The sequence below is a fragment of the Pteropus medius genome, unplaced genomic scaffold, assembly GCF_902729225.1.
Source record: "Pteropus medius unplaced genomic scaffold, Ma_sr-lr_union100, whole genome shotgun sequence".
Classification (NCBI taxonomy): Eukaryota; Metazoa; Chordata; class Mammalia; order Chiroptera; family Pteropodidae; genus Pteropus; species Pteropus medius.
Window position 1 is genome coordinate 1,276,911 of NW_024344437.1, and position 13,209 is coordinate 1,290,119.

Genomic DNA, 13,209 nt, shown 5'->3' on the forward strand with positions numbered 1-13,209 from the left:
ATGTGGAATATAAAACTGAAAGCAACAAGGGAACCAAGCTAACAAAAAACTCATTAGACATAGACAACAGTTTATTGGCTACCAGAGGAAAGGGGGGTAGGGGAAGGTAGAGAAGGATAAAGGGGGTCTATATATATGGTGATGAAAGATTTGACTTTGGGTAGTGAACACACAATGCAATATACAGATGATGTATTATTGAATTGTACACTTTATAATTTTACTAACCAATATCACCCTAATAAATTAATTAATAAAAAAGATTCTCTTTGTCTTTAACCTTTAGCATTTGAAATAAGTTGTGTTTTGGTATGGGCCTCTTTGGGTTCATCTTGTTTGGGACTCTCTGCACTTCCTGGACTGGTATGTCTATTTTCTTTGCCAAGTTTTCAGTCATTATTTCTTCAAATAGGTTCTAAATTCCTTGCTCTCTCTTTCTTCTTTGGGGTACCCCTATGATGCAAATGTTGGTATGTTTGATGTTGTCCCAGAAGTCCCTTAAACTATCCTCATTTTTTTAAATTATTTTTTCTTTTTGCTGTATTGATTGGCTGTTTCTTGCTACCTTGTCTTTCAAATCTCCGATTTGATCCTCTGCCTCACCTAATCTGCTCTTGATTCCTACTAGTGTACTCTGAATTACTGAGTATTTCACTTCTGACTGGTTCTTATTTATGGTTTCTACGTCTTTTTTTATGCTATCTTTTTGTTAAGTTCTTACTAAGTTACTTGAGCATTCTTAAAACCAGTTGTTTGAATTCTGTATCTGGTTGATTGATTGCCTCTACTTTGTTTACTTCTTTTTCTCAGGTTTTTCTCCTGTTCTTTCATTTGGGACATATTTTTTTGTTTCCTTATTTAGGCTGCCTCTCTGTTTTTGTTTCTATGTATTATTTAGATCTGCTACATTTCCCAGTCTTGGCACGTTGGCCTTATTTAGTGGTGCCCTAGGGGACCCAGTAGTATGGTCTCATGGTCATGTGAACTGGTTGCTCCAAGAGTGTCCCTTTTGTGTGTTGCATGTACTCATGTTATATAGTTGAGCCTTGATTGCTGTTGGCATGTCAGTGGGAGGGATTGACCCTCAGACTGACTGACCGTGAAGATTGGCCATGCCCACACTATACAATTTGTTCTATGGGAACTGATCCCATGGAAGAAGATTCACCTCAATGGGCTCTGGTGTCTACCAAGACCACCCTTTGGGAGTGCTATTTGTGAGGCAAATTGGGTTGTACTCTTTTGTGATCTGAAGCTGGTCTTTGGGCGTGTTGATTCTGGGACATCTTGGAAAGATCTGTCATGCAGACCTAGGTCAACTGCTGCCTGTAATCACCTTGGGGTTACCTGGAAGGAGCTATAAAGCAATCTGCAGGGGGTCATTGTCTCTGCTGACCCTAAAGGCACATGGGAGAGGCCATATTGTGAACTGAGGCAAAGTGCCTCTACTACCAGGCCTGGGAAAGCTCGGTCAAAGGTCTAAGGCACCTTGAGGTCTATGCCACCTGTTAGCTGCCCATCAGACTCAGCCATTGAATGAGCCTTGGGCAGTACACCAGGGTAAGACAGGATCTCAGGGAGTCATCAGGGTAAGATGAGCGGTATTAACCAGGTTAATGCAGATTCAAGTTTGGCATTAGTGCTGAGACTGAGGACACTCAGCAAAAGACTCAGAGCACATCGAGACCAGCTGCCACCCACCTGAGACCTCAGATCCCTGATAGTTGTGCAAGATAGACTGCAACAAGGCCCAGGGCTGGCTGCTAACCACTGAAAGTACTTCTGGCAATACATGAATTGGGTGGAACTATGTCCCAGGGAGTCACCAGGGTGGAGCCAATGGATTTTACGAGACCCGTGCAGATTCAGATTTGGTGGTGTCAGGGTAGGGCTTCATATGGGAAATATGGCACCTTCCCTCAGGATGCTCGGGAGGAAGGCTCAACACAGTAACAATGGCAGCTGTCCCTCTTGCCCTTGCATTGCAACCATACAACTCAATCTTTCCTTGTATGTTTCTGTTGCCTCTTGAGCAGCCATCCTCAGCTGGAGCCCAGGGTACATGTCTGCAAGCAAGTAAGTCTGTGGGTGGCTCTTTAAAAGGATAGATGGGTTTCTAGCCACCTTAAATCTCACCCAGACAGATGGAATCCCTGATATTTTTCATAGCCAGATGTTGTAGAGGCTCCTCTTCCAGTACTGATGGTCTGGGTTAGGAAGTCTGGAGTAGGGCTGGTACCCTGTGCTCCTCAAGAGAGAACCTCTGCAGCTGAGATATCCTTAATTCTCAACTGCCACATGTGGGTTTGGGACCAGTCCGTTTCATGTATCCACCCCTCCTACCAATTTCCCAGTGTTTTCTTCTGTATATCCTTAGTTATGAATTCTATGGAGCTAGTCTTCAGATGGTTCTCCATGGTGATTATTCTATAATTTAGTTTTAATTTTAATTTAGTCATGGGAGGAGTCAAATATAGCATTTTCATACTTCACCATCTTGACCTGATTCCTTCCAAGAAAATCACTGTTTATTTGTTTGTTTGTTTGCTTTAAGGGTCTCATATAGTACTAAGATGTCACAGTTCCCATTAGTTTTTTTTTTATTTAGGGTTGTGATTTCAGATTTTTTGATATATAATTGAGAAATAAAAATTGCATATATTTAAAGTGTACAACGTGATGAGTCAAGATACCTATATATTGTAAAATAATTCCCATAATCAAGCTGATTAACACAAATGTCACCTATTTATGCCTTTTGTGTTCTGGGGATAAGAATATTTAAGAACTACTCTCTTAGTAAATTTCAAGTATATAATACAGTATTAACTGCGGTCACTATGCCATATGAGATTCTCAGAACTTATACATCTTAAAACTAAAAGTTTGTTTTCTCTTACCCAAATCTCCCCATTTCCTCCATTCTCATAGTCCCTAGTAACCACCATTCTATTCTCTGCTTCTATGAGTTCAATTATTTTAGATTCTATATACAAGTGATATCATAAAATATTTGTATTTCTATGTCTGGCTTCACATCTATTATAGAAAACAATATGAAAGTCTTTCAAAAAATTAAAAACAGAATTATATGATTCAGTAATCCCATTTCTGGGTATTTATCCAACGGAAATAAAATCAGTATCTTGAAAAGATGTCTGCACTCCCAAGTTCAATGCAACATTATTTGCAAAAGCCAGGGTATGAAAACAACTTAAGTGTCCATTGACAGATGAATGGATAAAGAAAATGCGGTATGTATGTATCTCAGAATGTATTTTTCTTGTATGGTATTGAAGAGATTGTTATTCAAATAACTTTTGGATTAAGGTGACCTACCAAATACATCATGAGGGATGTTTATCAGTACTTTGTTGGAGGACACAACAAAGTTAAATCTTTGATTATATCCAATTTGACTTGATAAAACCCTTTTGCCCCTGCCAAATTATAGAGTTGCCCAAGTCACTCAGGGAAGAAAGCTATTATAAAAACTTATATGTCATTGATTGTACTCTAATATGTTAAACCACTGATTCCCAAGGCTGATTCAACTGAGGTAGATAGCTAGTCAAGCAGGAGTGTAATATAATAAGAAGAATCTTAATAGATCAAGATTTATAACAGAGAAGCCCAAACCACTTCTTTGCCAGGTACTGCTGTGTTAACTTTGGACAAATTACTTAACCTTTCTCAGCCTCAAGTTTCTCATCTGTAAGATGGATATCATAATACCTATCCTGTAAGGTTGTTAGAAAGATAATAAAGAACATCTAAGCCATGTGGGGCATAGCAGGGGCTCAGTAAGTGGTAGATTTTATTATTACATTTTATATATCTCCCTGTGCACCTCTTAAATTGTTATATCAAAGAGGATAGTCCATAATCTTCTACCATAATGTCTGAATAAATGTTAATATGATAATAGTTTTTCTTGAAGTGGATTTTCTGCCTGAAGAGTCATGAATTAAAATAGCCTGCAAATTGCATTGGTCTTAAAATAGAAGATTGAAATATGAAATAAGGAAATTAAAATTTACTCAAATAAAATTAATTCAAAAATATTTCTTCTAAGTTATTTATAAATGAATCAGTCCAAAATGAAATGATGAACAATCTTTGAACATTTAGTTCCATTTCCAAAAGTAAAATTGCAGGGTTTGCAATGTTCAGCCAAATCTCCTAGCTGATTGGCTAGTCACTCTGGGCTGCTTTATAATGCTCATGGATACACAGCAGGGTCAAACACAATGGATAGAAACTCCTTTGTAATACTCTAACAAAAATAGCAAAGGTCCCTCTTTGAAAACCCCAGATTTTAACAATCATTTTGAAAATATATATTTTGAAAGTCACTTTACAGCATCCCCAGGTGCATTTTGATGAACAGTATTTTACCTCTCAAGAAATGACTTACTGTACAAATTTAAAAATTTTTAAATGTAGATAGACAGGAGGAGAGAGAGACAGAGAGACAGAGATAGAGAGAGAGAGAGAGAGAAGAGAAATAACAACCTGAGCTTACTACTCCACTTGCTAAACTTTTAAAGACAACTGGAGGAAAAACCATATAGAAATCAGAGGCTTTTTTCCAGTCTTCTTTAGCAGTGAACAAATATTTTCTATATAAGCAGTTATGAAAATAAAAAGATGCGGGCTATAAATGAAGAAGTCTTTCATCTTTGATAGAATAGAGCTATTATTCATAGTTTGACTTTGGAAACCTTTGTGTTTAGTCTGACACTAGGAAGAAGCAGTTCTTTTGGGGGGATGTGTTATCTACTGGTCCTTTTCTCCAGATTCTTCCAAGTACTCATTATAAATATTTTGCCAGGCAGTGGAAAACATTTTTACACTAGTTCATCTGTTTGCAATATAAATCATTGACGTTCCATGTGTTTAAAGATTAGACTCCACTGATTATTGAGTTGCATAAATTTCCTGAGCTGTTTCTTTGTATGTTATTAAATGCATATCCTAAAAGGATTGAAAATTAAACATATTCAGAATGTTCCCAAGTAAAATTCTCATTAGTAATCTGATGTTCAAGTGAAAAATGGAAAAATAAACCCACTACTGAGTAAAATTGCATAACAAGTGCAAAAAACTTAGTTTTATCAACATGTGTGTATTTGTCATTATCTGAGGTACTGAGGAGCATTTATTTGTAAGACAACTACTGATCATTCTTACTTCTTAAATATATAAACTTTATAACACTAGCTAAAGTTTCTGTATGAAATAGCTGATACGAAAATAAAATATTTTAAATCAGTTTTCATTATTTACTAAAAACACTACTTTCGATATAAAAAGATGATAATTCTGAGAGAAAACAAAAATAAAATAAGAGGCTATTGTTCTGTTTCTCAAGCCTAAAAGAAAGGACCAACCCAGGTTTCTCTTTAACTGGGACCGCAAGCATCTGGCATCCTCTTTCCCACTAGGATCTCTGGTAGATATCTACACCATTTTACACTGTGCTTTAGTGGCTGCTTTAAGAATTACAGAATATACCTTTATTAGTTTTCTCTTGCTGCTAATGATGTATTATCACATAGTGGGCTCAAATCAACACAAATGTGTGTCTTATAGTTCTTATATCATGAATCTGACACAGGTCTCACTGGGATAATATTGAAATATGGGCAGGACTGACTTCCTTCTGGAAGCTTCAGGGGAGGATCAGTGTTTTGCCTTTTCCAGTTTCTAGAGGCTTCTCACATCCCTTGGATCATGGCCCTTTATTCTTCTCCACAGCCAGCAACAGCACATTTAGTCCTTCCTAAGAGCATCATTCTGGCCTCTTCTTCCCTTTTCCTCCTGACTACATTGAGCTCATCAGGATAATCCAGTGTAATTTTCCTGTTTCAAGATTAACTCATTATCAATGTAATTCTTTCTGTAACCTTAACCCCCCATAGCCATTTAACATAAAATATTCACAAATTCTGGGAGTTAGGATGTTGGCAAATTTGTGGGGGGGCATTATGCTGTCTATCAAAATATCCTGATTTTTTCACAATCTATTTAGAGTTTATATTGTACAACTTCATGTAAAATATAGAATCTTTTCCACGGAGTAGGCTTATTTATCCCACACCACTGTCCTTTTTGCTCTAGGTTACATATCTCATATATGATAAACCTCAGGACAGTGTTTTAGTTTTTACTGTAAAGGTTGGTATGCATATTTTTAAATAGTAGGAAAAAATAATTTTGTACTTATCTGCATATTTGCCTTTTCTAATGTTTTCCTTCCTTCTTGATAATCTGAGTTTTCCGTATCATTTCCTGTCAGCTAGAAGAACCCTTTTAAGCATATTTAGCAACACATTTCTTAGTTTTCTTTTATCTGAAAATGTATTTGGTTCACCTTTATTCTTGAAGAGTGTTTTTGCTAGGTATAGAATTATGGATTGACAGTTTTGCCTTCTTTTTTTTCAGCTTTTTAAGATCTTGTTCCACTCTATTCTGGACTCTATAATTTCTGATGACAAGGCATCAATAATTTTAATTGCTTTCTCCCTGTATATAATGTGCCATTTTTCTCAAACTATTTTTAAGATATTTCCCTTATTCTTTGGTTTTCAGGAATTTAACTATTATGTGTATTAGCATTTGTTTTTTTGTTTGTTTGTTTGTTTGTTTTTGGTGTTTTTTTTGGGGGGTGGAGAGGTTTCTTGAGTTTTTTTAATATTTTTTTTAAATTTTCAGTTATAGTTGGCATAAAATATTGTGTAAGTTTCAGGTATACAACATAGTGATTAGCATCTCTATAACTCACAAAGTGATCACCTCAATAAATCTAGGACCCCTCTGAAACCATACATAGTTATTACAATATTATTGGCTATATTCCTTATGCAATACTCCATGACTATTTCATAACTGCCCATTTATACTTCTTAATCCCTCTCCTTTCCTCTTTTTCCACCAACCCCTCCAACTCCCTCCCATCTGGTAACCCTCAAAATGTTCTCTGTATCTATGTTGGTTTCTGGTTTTTGTTTGTTTGTTTATTTTGTTCTTTAGAGTCCACATATCGTGCAATCACATGGCATTTGTCTTCCTCTATCTGGCTTATTCCACTGAGCACAATATTCTCTAGGACCATCATGAAATATCTTTTTCCATCCCATTACTTTTAGACTGTGTCTTTTTTTCTTACCCATTCAGCTACCTTGTCTTTTGATCGGAGCATTTAATTCTTTTTCATTTGAAGTACTCTTTGATAGATATATAGTTATTGCCATTCTTTATTTAGATTTTTGATACATATTTTTTTCTTTTTCTTAAAGAAGTTTCTCCAACATTTCCTGTAATACTGGCTTGGTGATGATAAACTCCTTTAGCTTTTTCTTGCTGGTGAAGATCTTTATCTGTCCTTCAAGTCTAAATGATAGCTTTGCTGTGTAAAGTAATCTTGGTTATAAGTTCTGGGTTTCCATCACTTTGAATATTTTATGCCAAACGCTTCTGGCCTGTAAAGTTTCTTTGGAGAAATCAGCTAATAATCTTATGGGAGTTCCCTTACAGGAAACTAATTGCTTTTCTCTTGTTGCTTTTAAAATTCTCTCTTTGAATTTAACCTTTGGCATTTTAATTATTATGTGTCTTGGTGTGGGCCTCTTTGGGTTTATCTTGTTTGGGACTCTATGAGCTTCCTGGGGTTGTATGTCTATTTCCTTCACCAGGTTAGGGAATTTTTTAGTTCATATTCCTTTAAACACTTTTTCAATTCCTTTCTCTCTGTTCTTTTTCTTCTCATACCCCTATTATACAGATGTTGTTATGCTAGATGTTGTCCCAGAGGCTTCTTAAACTATCTTCATTTTCTTGAATTCCTTGTTCTTGTTGCTGTTCCAACTGGATGTCCTCTGCTACTCCATCCTCTATATCACTGATTGTATCTTCCATTTCATTTCATTCTGTTAATTCCCTCTAATGTATTCTTTATCTCAGATATTGTATTCTTCATTTCTGACTGTTTCCCTTTTATGTTTTCCATCTCTATTTTTATATTTTCTTTCTCTTTGTCAAAGTTCTCACTGAGTTCATCTACTCTTCTCCTAGCTCCTTGAGCACCCTTATAACAAATGTTTTGAACTCTGTATCTTGTTTATTGCCTTCCTCCACTTGGTGAATTCTTTTTTAGAGCTTTGTTCTGTTCTTTCATGTAGAACATACTTCTTTGTCTCCCCATTTTGGCTGCCTCCCTGTGTCTATTTCTATGTATTAGGTAGGGCTTCTAAGTCCCCCAGTGTTAAGAGAGCGGCTTTATGTAGTAGGTGTGCTATGGGGCCTCGTGGCACAGCCCTGGGATTGGTAAGGGAATCCAGCTACAGGTTAAGTTCAGCTGCAGCCTGTGTACCTCTGAGGCCACCTATTAAGAGTCACCAAGCAATCCACATATGGCTGCCACTCGTGTTGGGCTCGGGGCTACTCAGCAAGAAGTACAGGGCACACCAAGGCTGGATGCTGCTCCTTTGGGTTTTGTGAGTCTTTGAGAGATTTTATGAAAGTTTGCAGTAGGCTCCAAGACAGCCTGTTTGTATGAAAGTTGGAAGAGGTGGAGTCTCAGGGAATCCCCTGGGTGGTTACCTGTGTTATCCAGGTTGATAAGGACAAGATATGGTGGTGCCTGAGTCTGCATGCTGGGAGCGGGGAGGGCTCAACAAAGGAATAGTGGCTTCTGCCTACACTTCTGTCCAGGAAATAAATAGCCAAGCCCAACAAATCAGCACCTCCCCGTATATTCCTGGCATCCCTTGAGCAGCTGTCTCAGCTCTGAAGCTCAGAACAAATAAGTCCATCAGCAAGTAAGGCTGGGTATGGGCCCTTTAAGAGGAACTGTCTTCAATTGCCACAGCCCTCTATCTCACTCATCTGCAACCTTCACTGGTTTTCACAGCCAGAGGTTGTGGGACTTCTTTTTCTGGCACTGGAACCCTGGCCTGGGGAGCCCAGCGTAGGGCCAGGACCCCTCACTCCTCCGATCAGGGAGGGGGTCATACATCCAAGATAACTTTCCCGATTCTTGATAGCCACATGCGGTTGTGGGACCAGGCTGTTTTGCATCTTTGCCCCTCCCTAACATTTTGAGGTGACCTATTATTTTTTGTCCCTAGTTGCAGGGCTTCTGTTCAGCCAGGCCTCAGGCAACTCCACGTGCTGATTGCTCTGTAGTTTTGTTATGATTCCTTGGGGAGGTGTGGTCGCTTGAGGAAGTGTGCACAACCACTACCTTCTATGCCATCTTCAGCTTCTTGAATCTATAAGTTTATGTCCTTTAATAATTTGAGGAAATTTTAGGTCATTATTCCTTCAAAATTTTTTTCCTGATTAATTCTTTTTCTATTATTCTTTTGAGACTTCAGTTATATCTTTTGACTTCGTTCCACAGATATTAGAGGTCCTATTAATTTGTTTCAATTTTTTTCATTTCTTTTTTCAGATAGGATAATTTTTATTGATCTAGCTTCAAGTTAACTTATTCTTTCTTCTGTTATCTTCATTATACTGTGATGTTCAGTCGGTAATATTTTTAAAGTTTTGATATTTTATTTTTAGTTCTAGACTTTCCATTTGGCTCTTTTATATAATATCTATTTCTTTTCTGAGATATCTAGTGGTTTTATTTATTAAGACCATATTTTTGTCTTCTTGAGCATAGTAATAATACCTGCACTAAAGTCCTTATTTTTAAATCCACCATCTGTATCATCTAGGAGTAAGCTTTTATTGGTTGTCTTTTCTCTCGAATGGAATCATTTCCCTGATTTATTTCTATATGGAGAAATTTTGCATTGTAGCCTGAATATTATAAAAGTTATGTTGTGGAGACTCTAGATTTTGTTATGATCATCTAAAGTATTTTCTTTATTTTTTTAAATTTAGACACCAATTTACATAAAATCTCACTTCAACTATTCCCCAAAGTCCCTTTAGTTGGGCAGTCTGCCCTACAATTGCTTGGTTCAGGGTTCTAAACAGAACTTCAGAATGCTGTTCTCTAGTTATCTTTCCAGAATTCTCTTCACTTATCATTAGCTCTGGTTGCCCTAAATACTGTCATCTATTTCTGAAGACCAGAATTATTTAGATTTTTCAGAGTCTTTACTACTCTATATTACAACAAAATAGTAATAGATAGATGATAGATGATGATGATAGATAGATGATATATGGTAGATAGATAGATCGATGATAAATAGATGATAGATAGATGATAGATGGTAGATGATAGATAGATAAATAGATAAATGGATAGCCAGATAGATAATACCGAAATGATAGATAGATAAAGAAATTTACTCTCCTGGTACTTTCTTCCAAGTTTTTACACTTTTCCAGAATATGCCAGTATTTTTTTTTTTCACTTTCAAAATTGTAGGATAGTTTTCCCACAACTCTGGAGACTAGAAGTATGAGAGCAAAGTGTGAACAGAATTTTTTTTTTTTTCTGAGATCAATCTCCTTGGCTTGTAGATGACTACTTTCATTCTGCCTTCACACGGTCTTCCCTCTATATCTAATTTATTACCTCTTTAAAAACCCCATCTCCAAACATCGTCACAGTTTGAGATACTGGGGGTTATGACTTTAACATATGAATCTTGAGAGAATACAGTTCACCCCATAACAGTATATAAATAAAATTTTAACCACACCAGACTAAAATTCAGCCATGGAAATTAGAGACATTGTACTGGATAAATCTTCCTCTGAATTATAATTTAGTTTCAGACTTCGCTACAATGTGTTCCAAGTCCCTATCATTAATAAACTCATGTTGGCATGCAAGATGAAACATATTTCCCATCCCTATTCTTATATAACAACATCTACAATGTCAAGTACAATGTTAATTTCTAAAAAAAAAATTAAGTCTATACTGCTGCCTAAGTGTAGTCTACCCAAACTCAATAACTATCCATATCAAAAATATGAGCATGTTCTCTCCATTATACTTTATGTCCAATGATCAACTTTTATTGAATTTATCTTCACAATGTCTCTTGAATCTGTCCCTGATTCTGAACTGAAGCATAAGACATATAATGTCATTTTTTACTGTTCTCTATCTAACACTTTCAGGTGACTCTCAATTTCACTCTGGTTAGAGCCAAAATCCTTACAATTCTTTCAGTTTGTAGACACAGTTACATTATGTTAACTATATCACACTTATGTTTTGTCTTTTTGTTGTTGTCTATAATCCTCAAATAAAAAGTAAACTACAAGACAGTTCTTTCTCTTTCTGTTTATTGTAAAATGTGAGTCTAGATACAACATAGACCCTGACAGATAGTTGAAAATATTTGTCAAATTATTCTAAATGAGCACATTATTTAATTATCTATTATTCTTCTCTTACTGAAATGATGTTATTGGAGAGCAATAATGTAGAAAATAAAACACCAACGAAATACAGAATGTTAACCAATTTTTAAAGAAGTACTAATCATTAGTATAGAAACCCTTTTTTAAAGCATTTGTTAGTCTTTATATTAGTGACACTGTTTTATATTTTATGATTATGTGCAACATAAGTAGCACTCTGTTTTAAAACTTTCCTAAAATTTTCATCTATTAGCTATTTACTTTTTGTGATACTCTAATATAAACCATCTTAAATCTCTAAATGATGGTAATTCATTGATGACAAGTAAATTTTATTATCAGTTTTGAAAATTGTTCTCGAACCTATTTCTTCCTCTTATAGCTCCTTGTAAAATGCTGTGAATGTGAACTATTGCCATGGAAATAAGCTATTATCTCCTGGGCAGCCTCAGCTCAGATGTTTTTGTTTTCCAACTACATGTGTTATTACATCATCACAATAAGTTTTCATATCAACGAGTTAAACAAGTGCACATATGTGCATATAAATATATATTCAGTCTATGATACTTCATCATTCTCTCTCATTGTAGCCTTCTATATAAACCTATTAAAAAAAACTTAGACGTATCCAAGAGGAGTAGCTATGAAGAAAGTAAACTCACAGAGGACAATTTAAAAATAATTTTTTCCAGCTTCCTAGTTTAAAAATACCATGCTTGTTATGACTTGCAATGATTAAAAATAACCCCTAAGTAGAGAGATTGTGTGTTTTTAAGATCTGTTTATCTGAGATTTTATGTCAAATATATTTAAGAATAAAAGTTCATATTTCACCAGTAACATAAGTCCTCAGAGTAAACCACCCCTATCCCCCACCACACACGGTACTAACCACTTCCTGAATATGCTATGTAGGTTCAAAGTTCAACTTTATTTTGAAAAAGAATAACTCATTTTAGAAGTTTTTTATAAACACTTGGCTAGAAACTCAAAGCCAGTGTTCTTTATCCCTTACTGGTGAATGTATGGTAAAAAAATATTTGTTTATAAAATGTTGGTAAAAAATAGAAATGAAAATTTAAATGAATAGTTTTAAGATTAATAAATCTGTAACTTTACAATTCAAAGTATTATTTAAAATTTAATTTAAATTCAATAATTGGAGGCTTTACTAGGAATTTTTAGTAGTTGGATAGAGGTGTATTTCTACACTCTTTCTTAGAAAGACCACCACTTAATTAAACAATTCACTAATTTAAATGTTTTCTAGTTATTTTTTTCTGATACTAGAAGTACCACTCTTAAAGAACTTGTTCATCTTCCTACTTGTAATTCTTACAAATATATATATATATATATATATATATATATATATATATATATATACACAAATATTTTCAATATGTAAAGTATTGGATTATGAGAGTAAAGTCATATCCCAAGAATTATCCAACCTAAGAGACTATTCAGGAAGTCACAGCAACCACAGAAAGGACTTTCTCCTAGAAAAAAAAAATATATATATATTTTAACAACTTTTGTTCTCTATTTTTGATTCACTAAAATAAAAAAAAAGTTACAATGTTTCTCTGTCTTTAAAATACACATATTAACAATATATTTAATTCTAGCAAAGGTTTATCAAGCTGAGAGATTCTATACATAAAAAAATTAATTGGAAGCCTAAGGCATGCCTTTGACTCCTGAGAAGGAATAGAACTCTGAGGCACACTTCCACAGTTTCTCTGAGTCACTTTACTCTATGTCTCAGGTTCGCAGGGATACTTTCGGGCCAACAACTAAATCTGGCCACAGCCAAACCTCCACATATAGTTATAGGAAAGGAAAGACAGACCTGAT

At 35.3% G+C, this 13,209-nt stretch overlaps 1 protein-coding gene across 6 annotated transcripts in view; it reads left to right on the forward strand.

Annotated features, from left to right (window-relative positions):
• The window catches only part of TRPC4 (transient receptor potential cation channel subfamily C member 4), a 222,710-nt gene that overhangs the window by 132,991 nt on the left and 76,510 nt on the right, over window positions 1-13,209 (forward strand). The gene's annotated exons all lie outside the window — the stretch shown is intronic.